This window comes from Corapipo altera, unplaced genomic scaffold, assembly GCF_003945725.1.
Source record: "Corapipo altera isolate COAL_440 unplaced genomic scaffold, ASM394572v1 2b, whole genome shotgun sequence".
In the NCBI taxonomy this organism is placed as follows: domain Eukaryota; kingdom Metazoa; phylum Chordata; class Aves; order Passeriformes; family Pipridae; genus Corapipo; species Corapipo altera.
In genome coordinates, this window is record NW_020884874.1 from 34658526 (window position 1) to 34677093 (window position 18568).

Below are 18568 nucleotides of genomic sequence, written 5' to 3' on the forward strand. Positions count from 1 at the left end.
AAGAAGTTTTTGAGAGCCAGAATGAGGGACTGATCTCTTACAGATGTGCAACTCAAAGCTGGTCATACCCTTGGGTAGCTAACATGCAAGCCACTGAATTACTGTGTTTCCACAACATCTGAAAGAAATTTTTCAGCACTTATAAGGGCCCTTTCTAAAGTGTAGTCACTGATAGCTAATAGGGAGTGAGTTCATGCTGCAGCTTTGTCTCTGGTCTCTTGTCTTTTTCTCAGAAGTCGTTTTCCACAAAACCTGTGAAAACTTAGTATTTTAATCTGTTGAATGTTGCTGAAACTGGCCAATAAATTGAAAAGTCTGTAGAGACACGCCTACATACACATAAAACAAATTACAGCCTAAGCCTTGTTTCCAAAGAAAATGAGGTTAAAAAAACTTCAGGACATGAAAATGAAAATTCTAAGCAATGAAGCACAAAGGTGTTTGGTTTTCCTGTTGGGACATGAAATTTGAGAGATCTTGGCCATGTCCTGAGTCATGCCAGTTTTTTGGATGGTTGATTCCTTGGTCCAGCTCAGCCCTCAGACAGAAGTTCCCATCATGTGCAGCTGAGTTTATTTAGGTTTCATACCTTAAAGGAAGGTCTTTCACATCTTAAGAGAGGGAAGAAGTTTGTGTGTGAAGCTTGAGAGTGAAGAGGTTGCTTAACGGCTAACCTGTTTGATCGGTGTGAGTTATACCATGACCACGTTGTTTGGGGAACTATCGTGGAGGGAATGCTGCAAACTCCCAAAAGGCTGGGCTTTCATGTGGGCTAAGCCCTCTGGAAGAGGGAGGGGTTGGTATTCATGGGTGAGCCTGTAATGAGTGTGCCTCTCTGATGCTGGCCTTGTTGAAGGCCAATTCAGACGATGAATAACTTTTGTTAAAGTGAATGGCAATGTAATTGCTTCCTGAGGAAAAGTGTCTGTGTGGGTGGTGGGATGGGTGGTGGTGCTGATCTCAAATAGGGCAAGTAAGTGGTAGTTCTGCTCTGTTGTCCAATCTGACAAATTTACAATGAAGTTAAAGGAGTGATTGGGCTGTTTCCCACTCTGAAGCTTCCTAACAGCTAAAGACAATATATGGTTAAGGTAGTTAATCTCCGGTTCTCAGGCCTCTGCAGCTGCAGAAAAGTTGAGTGGTGGCAAGGTGAGGGGAAGGACATCTTAGGGCAACCGATTTTGTAGGATTTATGCATCTTTACCTCTTCATCAACCCACTGGGTACTCAGTGCTGACTAACTCATCTAACAGAAGCATTAGCAATATGTGGCAGGCAAAGCAGTAACACCCTGCTGCAGATGGGTGCCTTTTCAGTCTATGGTGACCCAGGCAACCAGAACAAGTCACTAGGATGCTTTCTTTATTGAGTTTTGGTGTTGACTCAGACTGGAGAAACTGAAGTCATGTAGTAGCAACTTCACATTTGAATGTGTCTTTCTGTCTTATTACAGCAGGAAAAATGAGGCACAAGTTCTATAGGATTATTCTTGGCTGCTTCTCTCAGCAAACTTGCTTTTCCAACCCAGTATTACTTCCTCCTGCACCTCCTTCTCAACATTCTTTGTTCTCTCTATCCCATCCTGAAATTTTTTTCCATATTCAAGGCCTGCTAAGATGCATCACACTTAAGCATGCTTTGGAAAAGGTGTTATCAGGAGGGCTCGGTCAGCCCTGGTGTCTCAGAAGCTTCAGCTCATCACAATGAAAACAAAAGATGGTGGAGTTTTCACCTGTTCATCCCCTTATCTCTTGTGATAAGCTCTTTCAAAATATGCATGAAGCTTCAGGCTATATCCATCTTTTCTCTCCTTCACTTCTCTCAAGGTTTTAACTATGCCTGTGCCTTAGATAATTGTAGGTGGATACACTGTGACAGTGGATCCCTGACAGCTCGTTAACCAGTGAAAGTCTGCAGTAGTCCACAGTACAGTGGTGTTTGGAGAGGAGTGGAAGCATGGCTGGCAAAGTCCCTAGGTAGTCTCCCCTAACATGATGTTTTGGGAGGCTCAGAAGAAGCAAGAGGAGAGTCTGCTTCATATGGTGCCTTGGTAAAGTGCATACCACTACCACATATTGTAAACCTCTAGCTTTTAGTATCTGAGTCCAAAAAAACAGTTGGAGAAACACAGGGGGAAGGAATGAGGGGGGGAACCCAAATACAAAGAAATTACTTTGGGCTCTGGAAATCCCAGGGCTCCAAGCTCAGTTGGAAAGAATATGCACAGAAACTATCTCGTATAGTATCTGCAACTGCTGTATAAGATACTGGCTGGATGTGAGCATTTGGCTATACTTGTGTTAATGTTTTTATGCAAAAAGCTGCCTTTCAATGAAGAAAAAGAAGGTGACAGCCTCTATACAGTATGTTATGTCTGTTTTCCCAAGGTATTGACAATTTGAGCCAGAGGAGAGAGAAAAACTGAGCTTTCCTTTACTCTGCATATGTAATTGCTGGGTACAGTAACCTAATGAAAAGAACCAGTCCAGGAGTTTAAAAGGATTAGGAAGATTAAATGCCACTTATAGTGAACCAGAAAATGCAGAAAACTGCACACAAGCTCACCAGAACAGCATGTCTCTGGGTCTTCTGGAGGAAACTTCTTGGCCTGTCTGAGAACAAATCCTGCAAATTCCTGTGTGCTTAGCAAACAGGTCTGCTCACAACATGCTATCCTGCTTGTTCACAGGGTGTTGGAGATAGGGAGTGGTAGGGGTGAGCCATCGCCCAGTCCAAATACACCGAGCAAGTGGTCTGGTAGCCTATGTTGGTGGGCTATGTTGGCAGGGCTGCCAGGCTCGCACCCAGGGACCTGGGAAAGTACCATCATATGGCTGAAGCAGTTTTTGGACCCTTCTCTCATAAATAACAAAGTAACGTGTAAAGAGATCAGGACATGGATGCTCTATGTGACATACTAAGCTTCAAATTTGCCTAGTTTAGACATGAGAGGAAGGGGTAAATCCAGAGAAGTATTTTTAGAAATATAACTGCACCATTTTTTTCGAAGTTGTAATCTGATTTCAGAGTGGAGCTGTGCCTGAAGATTTCCAACTCTCTGAATGGAGGGCTAGTGTTAGACTGGGCATACATCAGGCAGATACATCCCTCCCCATATGTTGAGCTCTCCGCTGCCTTCGTGGGGTGGATGGGAAAACTGGCAGAAGTCCTCCAGACTGAAAGAAAGAGGAGTTTAAAATGAAGGCACAGAGCAAGAAGCAGCTTTCTTTATACTGTGTTTCTAATATCTAGGTAATCCCATCACTGCTTTCGCAAAAGTATCGGGCTGACATGCTATTTTACACCGTAGAGGTGTGGGAGCTGCAGCATCAGCTGTCACAACAGAATTATTTTGTGGTTTCTCTGAGATCACAGACTCTTCAATGCTCCCTCTGGTTGTTTGTGGGGCCTGAATAAGTAGTCCAGTACATCCTCAGGTGAAGTGAAGAGATGGAGAACAGCAGGTGATATGATAGGAAGAGCAAAGATCCAAACCAGCTCTGAAACCTGCCCCCTGTCTCAAAGAGAAGACCAGTTATCCAAGCTGACTAGGACCATATCCTCAGCAGCCATGAGGAGAGGTCACAGGGGCTCACAGCTGGAGCCTGAGTCATCTCAGAAGCAATTCCTTCATCTGGTGGTTGCATTATCTGTAAAGGAGGTATCTTGTACAAGGCTTCTACAATATGCCAAGGTTTGTGGTAATCAGCTATGGGGCACATGCTGCATTTAAAGACTAATTTTAACAACAATGCATCTCATTAAAGCAGTTGGCATATTCTGTGTTTCGTAGGACATGTTTGCTGCCATACAGCCATAATATGTTTATCACAAGTGAGCATATTGCTTGTGTAGCTTTTATTCTACACTATAGATGTGTTCCTGACACTTAGTGCCTAAACCCATTTTGTATGCATCAGAATTTCTAATTTCTCTGCAACCCATAGAGGAGTCAGGACATAAAGCACTAGGCTGTGGAGGCTGTTAAGACAGACCTGTGTGGGAAGAGCTCCTGCGGTGAGGTGCCTTCAGGAATTTTACTTGGTCACCATAACTGGAGGAAGAGGGGTTGACTGCTTTGGTTGTTGCAGTTCTGCAGAATAGGTATTCTAGTCTAGTCCTGTCTCATGGGGCAGCTTGAAGACCAGCTTCTTAATCTTTGAAAGAAGATTTATAAAATTATTAAGGCCTTTTGACTAAAGGCCCTGGAGGTATAAGGTATTATTATGATGCTATGTAGTCATAGAGATTTAATTGAAGGTATTTAACTGCAGTGGCTGTAAAACAATTGAAATTATACTTAACCTCCTCTTTGGAGCAATGCTTTTAGACAGATTAATAAGGTAAGTGATGCTCAAATTCTTTGTGTTTTTCTTGAGGTTTTCTCCAATACACTTAATGGAGTTTTCACAATGCAGCCAGATTGGCAGGTATAGGGAATTCTAGTAATTATACCCCCTAAATTCCTTGTACTTCTTTCCAACTGAGTATCTCTAGGATCAAAATAAACATGATAACAACTGTCTGTAAATGACATTACCTGGAATGACATACGGAGGATCTGGCCTGAAAAAAAATCAAAGAATAAGTGGTTTTCCCAGTAAGTCAGGGCCAAGACAGAGTCCCAATAGACTCTTACTGTCAAACCCCTAAATGTGTATGTTTACAGGTTACTTATTCAGTTGCAGGTATAGAAATTCATATGCTCTCCCATAAGAAGTAATAACAGGCCAACCAAAAAGGCTTGTTAATTTAGTCTAGATGTTAATCTGAACTTCAGTTGAACTTATTTGCTCAGGTAATCTACCCAGCAATCTGCAGGAGAAGATGCTTTTTCTCATGTAGAGCCAGTTTAGCAAAAATGTAAGCTAACCTCTAACTGAGATGATTATGGAGAAGATGTATTCCCCATGGGCAATTTGTGTGAGTGTGTGTGGAGAAGCAAGCAGGTACCTAAACAGTGTATTTTTATTAGGGGAGTTAGTTCCTTGTCCAGTCTTCTGTGTTGTGGGACAGGCAGCTGGAGGTGCCCAGTCACAAGAATTTCCCACAACAAACGGAGGTGCCAAGGTCCTTTCTCCTGGTCAGTGTGTTCCTACTTGTGCATGTTAGCTTCTTTTGGGTTAGAAAATAACTAAGTGGGTGTTTATGCTTAGACCACCTCTGCCTTGCTCAGTCTCACTGAGGTACGTTTTAAAGGACCTGAGATTACCAAAGTAATCTGGAGACAACTCCTTGTCCAATAACAAATTGTACTGTGGCAGTTCTGGGGTGGCTGAGGTCAAGAGCTAGTCCTTGTGCCCAAAACCTTCCCTCCCTGATGGTTGCAATACTCCTCCTTGAGCAGCAGGTAAAGCTGGGAAGGGTTTCTGGGGCTTGCCAGGAGTCATGCAGGAGATATGGCCAAAGCCCATGTCAGACCAGATTCACAGTCCCACGTGTCTTCCAAGGGATCATTATTCCTTTGCTGTACAAATAGTAAACTGAGCTCTTGCAGTGTAGGTTAGAGGCAAAGCTGCCATCACTGGCAGTAAGGCAGGGCAGGGCCAGAACCACCTACTGAACTTCAAGAATTGGGTCACAGACAACATGACAGGTGTCACCTCTCTCCAGTGTTAAGTGTGCTGGAGTAATTTGCTGATGCATTCTCAGAATAGTTTAGATGAATTTTGCAAAGACCTGTTTAAATAAAACATTAGATACACTTTTTCTCAAGGTTTGAAGAGGGGTTATGATTATTTTCACTCTCAGTCATAGGTCTAAGAATAATCCTTTACTCAGTCATCTTTGGCAGGAGAGGAAGCAATATACTGGCTTTAGAGGCTGCAGTTACCTGTTTATTTTGAAATAAATGTTTCTCTGTGCTATTCCTGACAACTTTCCTGTTCCACCCTTACCATTTAATGTAGGAGGGTCATGCACTTTTGTCCTTGTTAACTCAAGTCCTGCAACTGTGTAAGTTTATGACATTTTATTTCATATTTTTTTAAGTCAGATCAGCCTCATGTGACTGTTTAAGTAAATAAGCAGTTGACCAAAAGCCACTCATCTTCAGGTACAACAGGCATGTGAGGCAAAGGGAGTTGTTCAGTTGTTCGCCCATTATTTCTTGTGAAGTCATTATTGCTTTTCTCCCATCATCCTCACTTGGGGCCAAACATTGCCTTGTTCCTGACTTGCAGAACGAAAGGAAACAGAGGACACTAGGGGCAGGGGAATGAGTCTTTCCTCATTCCTCTGGCACAGATCCGCAGGACAGGCTTTCTGCTGTATCATGGTTATGCGCAAGGAAGACGGGAGTTGAGTCTGTTCCTGGCCCTGTCACAGGCTCTGGGGACCTATTTCCTGGCTACCTGGAAACTCATGGGTTCACCTTTCTCTAGTGGAAGTAGCAAAGGTCCCATTCACTGCATGCTCTATGTGAGCAATATTCCCATGAAATGAAGGCACCCAGCTCCCTTTTCTGGCACCACGTGCTACTAGAGAGTGGCTTGCAGGCTGCACTGCTGTGTTTACAGCTTCCAAGTCTGCTGGTATCTTCCTGTGTACTCTGCTGAAGAGAACTTTGGTTATTTGATAAAACTGTGGACAGAGCTTTCACAAATGAATACACTTTAAAAGTGCATACTTGAACAGATGACAAATGGTCAAGGAATAAGAAAATACTTGATTAAATTTGATAACTTGTAAATTTTCATCCCCTTATGATGGTTAACAGGAATGGTCTAAACGTTTCTTCCTTACTAGTTCTTCCTCTACCTTTTCCTGCCTGAGGCTTTTTCTCCCTCCACTCTAGCAACTCACAACTAAACTCAGTGCCACTTTCTAGGCATGAAGCAGTCAGTGAGCATTTCTCCAGCACGGCAGTGTTTCTGCCTCACTCCTACCCTGCTTCTGTGTCTGCTTGCTAGCACCTCAACATGTGAGCAACACTCACGCTCTCCTGTCTGCTGAGAGAACAGTGGTAAGCTGTTCTGTGGGACTGTGTGCAAACAAGGGGCTGTGCCCAATGTCATTTCACACTACACAAGAGCCAGAAGAGGAACACATCCTTCTTTTGACAAAACAGTGAGAGCTAAGAGGTGTTCCCTGCTTCTGCTTGAGATGAAGTGAAAAGCTTTCCAGGTATCTTCCCTTCCTGGAATGAGGCAGAAGCCTGCTGGCTGGGACATTTGCTAGGGACGCGGGAGACACATGTACAAATCATCTACGAATGATTCAGTCATGGGCTAGAGCTTGGCTTTCCCACATCTAAGACGAATGCCCTAAAACACTGAATCTCTTCTGCAGAGGCTGAAATTTATTTTGACCTTCTTGCATCCTTGATGCATCAGAGATCTCATTCTGATGACTCCTATTAAACAAACTATTTTCCTGATTGGTGCTTCGTGCTTTCTCTCAGTTTTGCACCAAATATGATTGCATAGCTGGACAGTTTCTTCCCTTTACCAGCACGTTACCAGCACACATGTGGTTACCTGGGGCACCAGTATTTCTCAGACCCTTCATGGCACCTTGCACTTGACAAGAGTGCCACACTGAGAAGCTTCCATCATTGGATTCTCCCCTCTGCTGTGAGCAACCAGGCAGCCTACCCTGTGCAGCCATCTTTGCTTTCACCATGATATTGCACCACCCAAAGCATAGCACATTCAGGTAAAGTTCAGGCATTTGAGTTTTCCATCGCTAATCTTCATTACAGGCTTCCATGCTAATCCCTGTACAGCGTTCCAGTTCCTGACTGCGGCTTAGCACATTGGAGTTGGCTCTCATCTGGCCCACAAACAACAGGGATCAGTGGTCCCACAATGGCCTGTGTTCTGTCATCTAGCACATATTTTGTCATCTTTGCTCTTCAGCTCTCTTGAGTAAAAGGCAGCAAGTAGACTCTTTCTCAAAAGTTGTGTACATAAAGCAGTAAGAAGCGTCAAACCTGCTGGTGTTTAACTAATTGGGGACCACAGTTTTCTTTTCTCTCTCTCTCTTTTTTTTTTTTTTAAATTTTTGTTTTTGTTTTAATAAAAAGAACTTTAACAAATCCCTGCTCCAGATGAATTTCAAGTGTATGCAGTAGATCAATGGCTTTTCTGGAAACAATTACCCTATCACTTAGTGTCTGTATTAGCCTGAAATAGCCCTCCCATCATCTAAATTTAGACTTTAAAATACAACTAAAGAATGCATGATGGCCTAATGAGTAGTTAGACAGTCCTTCACAGGATTATGGCACTGAAAAATAAATTGCATGTGAGCATTAATATTGCATCTCAAAAACTCACTCAGCTGCATGCCTGGTCATCTTAAATTCATTTTGGCTATTTTGTTTCTCTGGTCTATTTCTCTTTGAGGCTTTTTTTATGCTCTAAAATATAACAAGATATTTTGTTGTGAAGTGATTTTTAGTTTTGGCTTAGATAATGACAGCTATGCATCCTGAGAGATGACAGTAGTATGTAAAACTGAGAATATAAATTATTTAGCAAGGGAAAAAATTCAACCATCTTTCTGTCTACTCCTTCCCAACTTAAATTCTAGTAGACATTATCCATATAAATTCCTTTACAGCAATAAAGAATGAACTACAGAAAAGAGAGGCATATGTTATATATGGTAAGATTTCTTTCTTTCCTTGATGATTGTGGGAATACACACAGAGTAGAAAGCAGAGGTGTATCTTGGAAGCAACATGACCCTTACCTCTGCAAAAATTCAACAGCTAAAACAAAAATGAAAGGGAATAGACCTACCAGCTGCTTAGATTCAGCAGTTTCATTCTTTACATGCTATTCAGTAAGTTTCCAAAGAAGTGTGGGCTTGGATTTCTGTGAAATTTATCTTGCTAAAATTAGGAGGGAGGTTTGAGAAGAAGGTTGAAAATCAGAATTCGCCTGCAAAATAACTCTCCTTCTCCTCTCCCCCGCCCCATCCCAGAAACATGAGACATCAGTGGCAGAAGGTCATGCAGATAATTACAATATTATCTCCCGTGCCTTGGGAACTTGGCTCCTCTGAGAAGAAGGGTGACAAATTAGACCTTGTCAAAATTCCATTAATGGAAAACTCTACATTGCTAAATCTAGAACAGGGGCAGTAAACTCCAGAATTTCCCAGAGAAAATAAGTTCCAAACTTTAAGTTTTTCCAAAGTGAAATGCTTCTCCCTGACTGAATTCTGCATGTTATTTGTTTGGGGATTTTTTTCCCCTTAAAAAATCAACCTAAATAACAACAGCTTGTACCTGGGAATCTGGAACGCTGAAATCCCTGGCCTCAGAAGGCTCTGCAAGTTTCCAGGCTCCCTAAAGTGCAGTGGTGAGTCCAAAATTCCCAAGTGAGACATTTCTGTGGTGAAACCAGGTGCTCTGGAAGCATGGCTTGTCCATCAGCCTGCCCAATGGACTAGCAAGAAACTTAACTCAGTGCCATTTTGTCAACAGAACTTCCTCAAAATTGAACGACTACTACAAAAACTTTTTAGTTTTGGTTAGTCAGATTGGAAATTCCTGACCAGATGTAGTGCAGATTTTTCTGTCACTTCTCTTCAATCTTTTGAGTTCCATTCACATGATCAGGACTCATATCTGTCTTTTGGGTTCTTGACGTCCTTTTTACAGCGTTTTGTCTCTTTCATGTATAAAGTCCTACTTCACACATTCCACAAACTGTGTACCTATTCTCCAACTAAATGAATGCTGGTTTTCAATGGTAAAAAGATAGATAAACATATTTATCATCAAAACATGAGGCTGGAATTGCAGAGAAGTTCCTTACTGTGGGTGCTCCTAGAATCGATGTTTCTGTTTGGTATTTCCTGAGAAACTAAGGTTCAGGATGTGTATGAGACAGGAATAACACAGTTATTTCAGTGGATGGTTGGGAGGGTTTAAACACATTAGTGTCTTTGATTAGGTGAATGTCAGTAGCGCTGACAATTCCTGCTTCTACCAGAAAGATAATTGTTCCTTCTCTGTCCACTTTCAGGATCCATACCAAGCACTGCTTGACATTGTGTTGCTCCAGAGCAGCATGTCTTAATGTGTCCTTCTGGAAATGCCAGTAAACTGAACAATAGTATTTGTGTTAATTACTTTTCCCCCCCTAAATCAACGAGCAAGGTATCACCATAATAGAAAAATGATACAGCACTTGGACAAAGGCCCAGATGCTTTCTGTGATGGCAAATCAATTGAAATACATCAATGCTGAAATTACAGTGGGAAACATCTCTGTATTCTTTGTGTGTTACTGAAGCACATTCCTGTAAATTAGCCCCATTGGCAGTCATTTTACCAATTCAGTTTTAAATATAAGAATCAAAATGTTGCCCTAGATGGTGGTATTTAGAAGTCAGGATCCCCAAAAGCAGCCCTTTTTGACACATTCAGCAAATAGGTAGGCAATGGTTTCTAGATCCATATTAAAATAGGAGTGCGTTTTCTTGTAAGTAAGTGTTCCTGTTTCAATGGTGACATGAAACGCAATGAGTCACGTTAGTTGTCCCATCCAGCCTTCATTAATAATCTACATATAACTTCTCTCCATATGAAGTATGACTTTATACTTTTGTCATCTCCATAAACCACTTAAAAGATTTCTTAAAATCCCGTGACCTTCAGAAGGACATTGACCATGCCCTGGAATGGCAGGAGGAGAAAACAAAAAGGTCTTTCAACTCTGCCAGACAAGAAGCAGCAGCTTGAGCACAACTGGCATCCAGGCCCTCGGAGTTGGAACGGGCATGCTGCAGGAGCAAGGGTGCAATGACAGGGGTGGTGCTAGGCCACGGGGCACCATCTTGGAAAGCAGTATACAGGGGTCTGGGGACACAGTGGTGGACCCCCATCCCTTGACAGACAATGGGGCACTCACATGCTGACTCTTTGCATAAGATGTGAGTGGTTCAGCTCAGGGCAGGTCTCCCTGAGGCTGCTCTGCCTGCGTCTGCCTTGCCAAGACAAAATCTCCGGGAGCGGTCACACTCTCCTGCTGGTCACTGCAGTTTTGCACGCTCAGCCCTCACCCTCTTCTTCCAACAAAAGGTTGTATTTACCCCTACTGCTCCCATCTGGCCTTCACCAATTAATCTCTGTGCCTCTAACTGCAGCACATTGTGTGATAATTCTTTATGTTAATCCCATGTGTCAGCCAGCCACTCAAAGACTGCCCCGCTTATCTTTTGGAAATATTCTGGGGTTTCCAGTGATTCATATAAAGGAGTAACCACATTCTCTGTCCTTGAGATACACAACACTAAAATTTGGATGCTCCTGTGTCTATAGTACTATGTTCTTACCTGGTGTCAAAATTTTTGAGTAATATAATTAAGGGGATGTAACTACACATTTGAATCTGCAAGCCCCTCTTCCTTTTATAAATGCAAATCCCTAGGGCAGAAGCAGTAAGGTATTAAACATATTTACACTATTATAAGCCACTCTGTGAGCAGCAGAGCTAATGAATCTTGGGTTTCTTCTGTCTATACCCAGATGCTGATGCTACTGAATCTTTCAGGAACACCTTTGGGACCATTGTTGCATTGGGTGGTGTTTAAGATCATCCAGCCAACTAAAATGTTGCTGGGGAGGGCATGATGGATGACAAGACAGACAGAAGGGGAGGCAGTGAAATCAATGACACATCCTTTTCTGGTAGAAGCAAGCTGGAACTCCTCTCACTAGGTGCAACAAATTCAGTCACCTTGCATTATCAAACCTGGATTCAGGTCCTCTTCCCACTCCTTTTCCACTCAGTGCGGTTGTAGGGAGACAGGAGGCAGTTTGTAGTATGGCCTGTTCTGGTTGTGGGAGTCAAAGAGATTTAGGGCAGATAAACCAGTACAGTCTGAAATAGGGCTGTGTTTTCCCGGAACAGATGGGAAGGGCTTGTTGCTGCTCTTGGCACTCTTCCCACACAGGCAATGCCTCAGTCTCCTGGAGGTGAAAAGTGCATGGTGTTGTCCCACCTCGTGAGCACACATTTAAAGGAGGGAGAGAAAGAGGCAGTTCTGAACATGTAGAGGGAACAGTTTGTACTTGGTCCCTCCAGCCAGTGCCTCAAGGCTGGAGACACAAAGACTGAGAGGGAAGCAGCTGCCACTGACTCTGCTGTCCTTTGGCCACCAAGGACTGCTGGAGATCCCATGGCACTCTTTCAAAGCACTCAGCCACTCAGAAGCTCTGAAGTTGGATTTCAACCGCCCTTAGTTGCCTGAGTACCACTGAGGATCTGGAGTGAAACACAGTGTCTCTCCTAGAGCTAAAACCAGCTGTCCCAAAGCCAGTGGCAAGCCATGGATGTCCCTTAACTGGGTCACAGCAGGTTTAGTCACAACAGTTGTTTTCTTCTGGTTCTTCAGGTAGCTGAATGCCACCCCTCTTGGGTCTGTGACCAAATGAAAAAAAACGGAGGAAAATTATGAAGCTAATCCAGGCCCTTTTATTTCCTTTTTTCTCTCTCTGTTTTCAAATTTCAATTTAGCTACAATTAATTTTAAAATAAATTGGGAACATTAGAATGCTGAAATTATGGTTCCAATTTTTTCCTCCTTTTCTTTCCAACTAGATTAGTTGGGCCACATTCTGCCTGAATAGACAAATTTTTTCAAATATTCCAGACTTGCTCTTTTTCTCCTTTTTAACTGAATGAAATATTTCTCTGGCATATTTAGCTGAATACAGCTAAACAATACAACAGCATGTTTCACTTGTTTCAGGTAGCCATTGGCATAAAGACACAGTTAAGGATCTCTGTGCAACTGCCTCTGTATTTTTGTTTTTAAATTAAGATTTTTCTCCTCAGGGCTATTGCAGCATTGCTATTCCTCAGACTGGGAAGAATTGCATGAAGGACTACAGAAAGCTGAGAAATTGCAGGAGGAGCCATAGGCCAAATAATATGTTCCAAATATGGTCTGTAATATCATAAGAGCAGCATGTTTTCAACTCAGAATGAGAAATGGGTTTGCCAAAAGCGTAATCTTGGGCCCAAAAGCTGAACTCCAGACACAATTAAAATAACAAGTCTCCAAGCTTTCCTGCAATCAGCCAGTGACTTCAACTCTTGCTGCTTTTAGGTTTATGTCATGCTTCCCTACCAAGTGTTTACATGTCACTCTGCTAATCAGGTAAAAATGGAGGCTGCTTCAAATCAAAGAGCAGCATCCCTGCTATCAGTGTCTAGCACTATAAATCCAGTCCGTCCACTTCAAACAGCTCTAGATCTATTTTCCCACCCTCCTCCTTTTCTCCTCCACATGGCTTCTCAATTGCAATGCAAAAGCAATAATGGTCAATTCCTTAAGGCATGCTTCCTTAGCATATCCTCCCTCCCAACCAAAGCACTGCTTCCCTGGCTTTGTTTTTAAAACAGCAATAACTTAGTGAACAGAAGGGCTCATTAATCCAGGGAGAGGTTGCATGCCCAGCAGAGACACAAAGCAAGTTGGGTGGCTCCCTGGCCAATCTCATGGAGGCTTCAAAGACCAAGAGTCCACTGACCTAAGCAGGGGTCCCTTTGTGCCTTGGGGTCATCTGGAAACCTTGATGGCTGAGAGGGCTCATCTGCAACAGATGGAGAAAGAAGAACTTGAGATAGAAGCCTTCTCAGGGCCACTGAAGCAAGAGGTGCAAGCAGGCTTTGTGAAACACATTAAGCTCCCTCTGAGCTCTTTAACCTTAAACTAAGGCAGCTGATGAAACTGAAGAAGACGACAAAGGGAAATGAGAATACTTATCTGTGCTTCCCTAAGCATGCCTAAATGCTCAGGTAAACAGAGCTTTGAGTATAGTCCTGGCTGTAAATCTTCCCACCACCTTTTGGGGTGGCACCAAGGTTGGCACCGGTGCCAGTGCCAGACTAGGCACTTCTCAGGCTGTTTCAGAGGGAACCAGCAGGGATGGGCTCAACCTGCTGCCACTTAGACTATAAGCACCCATCCATTCTAAGTCAGCTTTCATACCTCTGCTCTCAATGACTACGGTGCTGACATGCCAAGGACAGCAGCAATGCCCACAGGGTAAATGCAGACCATCAGCACTATTCTCACATCTGAGCCTGATCCATGAGGCAGGGATGGGCATAAAGATTTGTTAGTTAGGTTTAATAATCATTAATGAAAACCTAGGCTTGTTAGTGAGCTAAAAAGAGGGTTTTCTTACATTTTTAGCAAGAAACAAAAGTCAGCAAGACATTTCAATACAGGTTGTAAAGAGACCGGTACAAGCCTGTTGTGGGTTTCTTGGTATCCAGCCTTTGTAAACACTACTGGCAGTGCATCATCTGATTTATGAAGAAAGCCAAGATCAGATGTTTTTTGGCATTCTGAATGCTATCTAGACTTTTCTGGCTTTCATACATGAGAAATTGAAGGTTTGGATTGCAACTTCAAGAGATTGGCAAAAAGCCATTAACCTACACACACCAATAGATAGGAATGAAGTCATAACTTGTAATGATGCTGAGTATTGCAAGATCCTTCAGTCAACGGTCAAAAGAGCATTCTGGAAGAAAGAGATGGTACAGGAATGAATCCTGAGATTGGAACATAAAAAAAAATCTGATTTCTAGGAGCATAAAAATGTTTGTCTGCTGAGGACTCAGTCCTGACTGACTTTTCTTGTTTGCTTTTTCATGACTTTATTGCTTTTATGGAGCAGATTTCAGAGAAGTCTGACACTGCTTCATTGGGAAAGCAGGAAGATTTATGCTGAGTTTATTGCAGGCAGCAGTTATGATTTCATTATAGAATACTAAGATTGTAATTTCGTGTGCTTACACAGAATGTTTAATGCACACATTAAGCTAGATGGATTTTATTTCAATTTGTATAGCAGCCTAAATGGCAAAACAGTATGATACGCTTGTTTATTTGGCATTAAAGCTTGGATTCAGTGCTTAAGCATCTTGCTGAACTAGGGGACCAAGCTGTGATTTAATGGTTCAAATAAGAGTCTTGTTAGTGATCAAAACTCGGGGATCTGTAAACTCAGAAGATTTTCAGACTGGTGGGAAATAACACTGTACCAGCATGTTAACCTTGCTGACCCTTCCAAACCAAAAGAAGATAATTTTAATGAGGTCTGAAGATACTATCATAGTTTTCATGAGTTTTGTCAATGTACAGACTGATAATGTGAAGGTTATAGGGTCAATTTTACAATTGTTAGGGTGCAATTTACTGCCACAAACATAAAAAGCTTCAGAAAACTTAGATTTTTCCTACTTCATGAACAATTTTTATTTACCCTCATATTATTTAAAATGGATTCCTCCCCATTTAAAATTGACTTGCTGCAAAAAGTAGATATTGAAACTGGGTTATTTAATTCCAAAGCTTACTAGGATATCTGAGCTGATGGGGGTTTGGAAATAGTAGGACTGTATTGCTCTAGTTACTAATAACACAGCTAATATTTTAGCTCAGGAAATACAGTTGTTGAAGAACACAGAAAAAATCAGCTTTTGATAGCTTATATTTTCATAACTCCTTAGTGTAAGATGAGAGGTGGTGTATTTCATAATGTTGAGTTTGAATCTAAACTAGATCCTTGTATTACAAAGAAAACAAATTAATTTAGTATTATGGAGAAAAGCATATAACAGGCAAAGGAGATTCTTGCTGTGCACTGGCTGTGTGTTCAAACACCAAGGTTACTGCAATCCCCCAGCTGAAGGCTCAGCTCTCTTCCCTACCCCCTAGCTATGCAGTGGCAAAGGACAGTACTGACTGCAATAAATTAAAATTAAAAAGGCTGGACAAGGGATCCTCTACCCTTTCTCCTTCAGACTGGCTGCCCTACAAGATCAGTAGAAAATTCAGCATCTGAGGACTACATAAATTTAACTATTTAATAGAAAGAACTATTTCAGTTTGATGACCCCAGCATAATCAACATGATTTAGCAGAAAATAAAAATATTAATTTTAACAATAACCAAGGTTTCTTTTTCCCCTCTGTCAGTTCTGTTACAGACAATTGTGGACAGCTGGTTCTCCCTGGATTGCTTTTGCTCAGGACTCAGTGGTGGTGCCTTTTTTAACTTTGAGGCCCTCAATTTAGCTAAGACTCAACTGTTCTTTCAGTGGCTTCAGAAAGGTGTGTTTCCTTATTTAAATAACAATGTTGCTGTTATTTAAATATCTTGCTGGTGTATTTTTCCCTTAGTTACCTTTAGGCTGATTTTGCAGAAAATCTTGCTGTGACTACTGCTCAAGAGCCATCTGCAAGATGCAGTTACCCACTTACCTGGGATTTTGCAGTTTGATTTAGAAGATAGGCAGGAGTTCTTTAGGCTGTGAGACACTTCCAGACCTCTAAAACTTTGCCAAGTAGCTCTCTGTAGGCTACTCACTGTTCTTGTCCAGCATATGCTCATGTCACAGGACATCTTTGTGTCTGCAAAGGGTTCTTGACAGCACAGTCGCTCCCACCTTGGTGTAAGCTATGAGAGCCCCATCCACAACTATTTTTTCAGTGACCTGAAACTTGAAGGAACAATTGTGTATCACCCTCAACAGCAGCAAGAGTGCTGGGAAAATATTCAGGAACCCTAAAGCATTCTTCCCTATTGAACTCTGTAGTGCATGGGAAGGAAGGAGAGATGTAACCCGTTCTGCAGGACGTTCCTACTCTGCTGTCAGGAGATACCTGACAGCTTTTTCCCTCTGGACAAGATCAGGATAGAATGATTTGGATTACATTACTGATTTGATAATGAGTTTTCTTACATCCCTGATACCCCCTTCTCCCTTTTGTGTGAAGACTTGCCTAAAACCCCACAGATACTACCTAGCAGTCTATTTCCAGGGCAAATACTTTGCATGGTGGCTTGTCACCTTAAAGTACAGGCTGGTTATAGCACAAAGGACTTCCAGTCCTACCTGTCCCCGCTGCTTCACTTGCCCCTGGGGCCTCAGCTGGACAGCTCAGGAAATGCAGACTGTGCATATGAAGATGGTAGACGGTACCTAAGGGCATGCATGTAATTCAATTCAAGGAGGATGTCAGGATGTCATCTGCACCCACAGCTCAGCTTCCCAGGCTGCTCCTGAGCCTGGACCATTATGACAATATGGGGTTTCTTCTGTGATTCCAGCTATGACTTATGGCCTCTCAGTGGTTTCAGCTCCCTAAGCTCCTATTACATTATGCAGCATATATAGCTCTTAACTTAATACGATGAAGTTACCGGGTAACTATTTATTTTTGTGATTAGCTTTTACACCTGCTCACAAGCTTTTAATTACTGAATTCCCCACATAGTTCTTTAATTCAATTTGTTTTGACCTTTCAGTTAGTGGAGAAATAAAAGAAAGGTGAAATCTATGTTATGCCACTGTATTCTGGCATTTAAAGGTGGGGAAGAGGCCTTGGCAGCAGCGAGCCAGGGCACACAGTCTGAGCTGGGAGAAGGTTGCAGGACAAGAGCATTGGTTTCCATGAAGAAAATGGAGTAAAAGTAGAAGGTTTTGACACTCCTGCTGCCCATTCAGTGATACATAACTCTTAGCCCTAGATACCCTTTGTTCATACTTTTTTCCCCAGAAAGTAGAGGATTGACACTGAAGTTTTTGCCATCCTTGCCACCACAGGCAGCTCTAGCTGTGCTCCAACTGTGAACACATGAGCACAGCCCTGTGAAAACCTGCCATACCAGTCAGAGTAGTGGGGCAAAGGACCACAGAGAAAATAAGCCCCTGAGACATGGAGAACGGGAAGAGGTTGCTGATGTTATACAATAACCATCCCCAGCTGTTTGGGGAGCTAAGAGTTGGTTTCCTCTTGAGGACAGCAGATGTGCTGGGTCCAGCAATGTCTGTGCCAGCAGATGTTTGGGATTCCACAAGGAATATTTGATCCAAGTCCAGCCAACCCAGAGGGCTATATGTCTGCTTGGAGTATTTGCACTGCAAGGTGCCAGATTAATGATTAGAGAGATTAACATCTACAGGCGCAGCCTGCACTGTGCTAGTGAAATCCCCACCTGGCTCTGCCAGTGGACCTGAACATGAGTCTGAAGGGATGCATCTACGGGTGAAGGAAATTCAGAGGGCCATGTTTAAGGGTCTAGCTGCTGGCTGCCATGTAGGTTGTTCAGCACCTGGTTTTTCTGCTGAGAATACCAACAAGATAACACTCAGTGTAGGCTGGGTGACTGACCTTGGGATCTGTCCTAAACCTGACTGGTTATGCCAATTTAGCTTTCATAGACTTTTGGCGCAGGGGACCAGAAGAGGTCATCTTCAGGGAAGGACATCTACAGCAACACAAAGAGAGTTTGGATTTTTGTGCAGGTTCTTCATGTGAAAACAAATCCGTCCAAACAGCCTAATTTATCTTGATTTTTTTACATGAAAATTTTCTAAGCTGTGGCAAAGGGGAGAATTACCCCCTAAGGGTAAGCTAGAAGACTTGTCTTGACCATTGTCACAGCCTTGGGTGACAATGGGGTGGGAAACTGGATATATACTCAGTCAGACTACTCAGAGAGGTGAGGATCCTTTGCTAACTTGTTCTGCTGGGATCTTCTTTGCTTTGCACTGGTGATTCACCAGAAAGCAGTTGCCGTAAG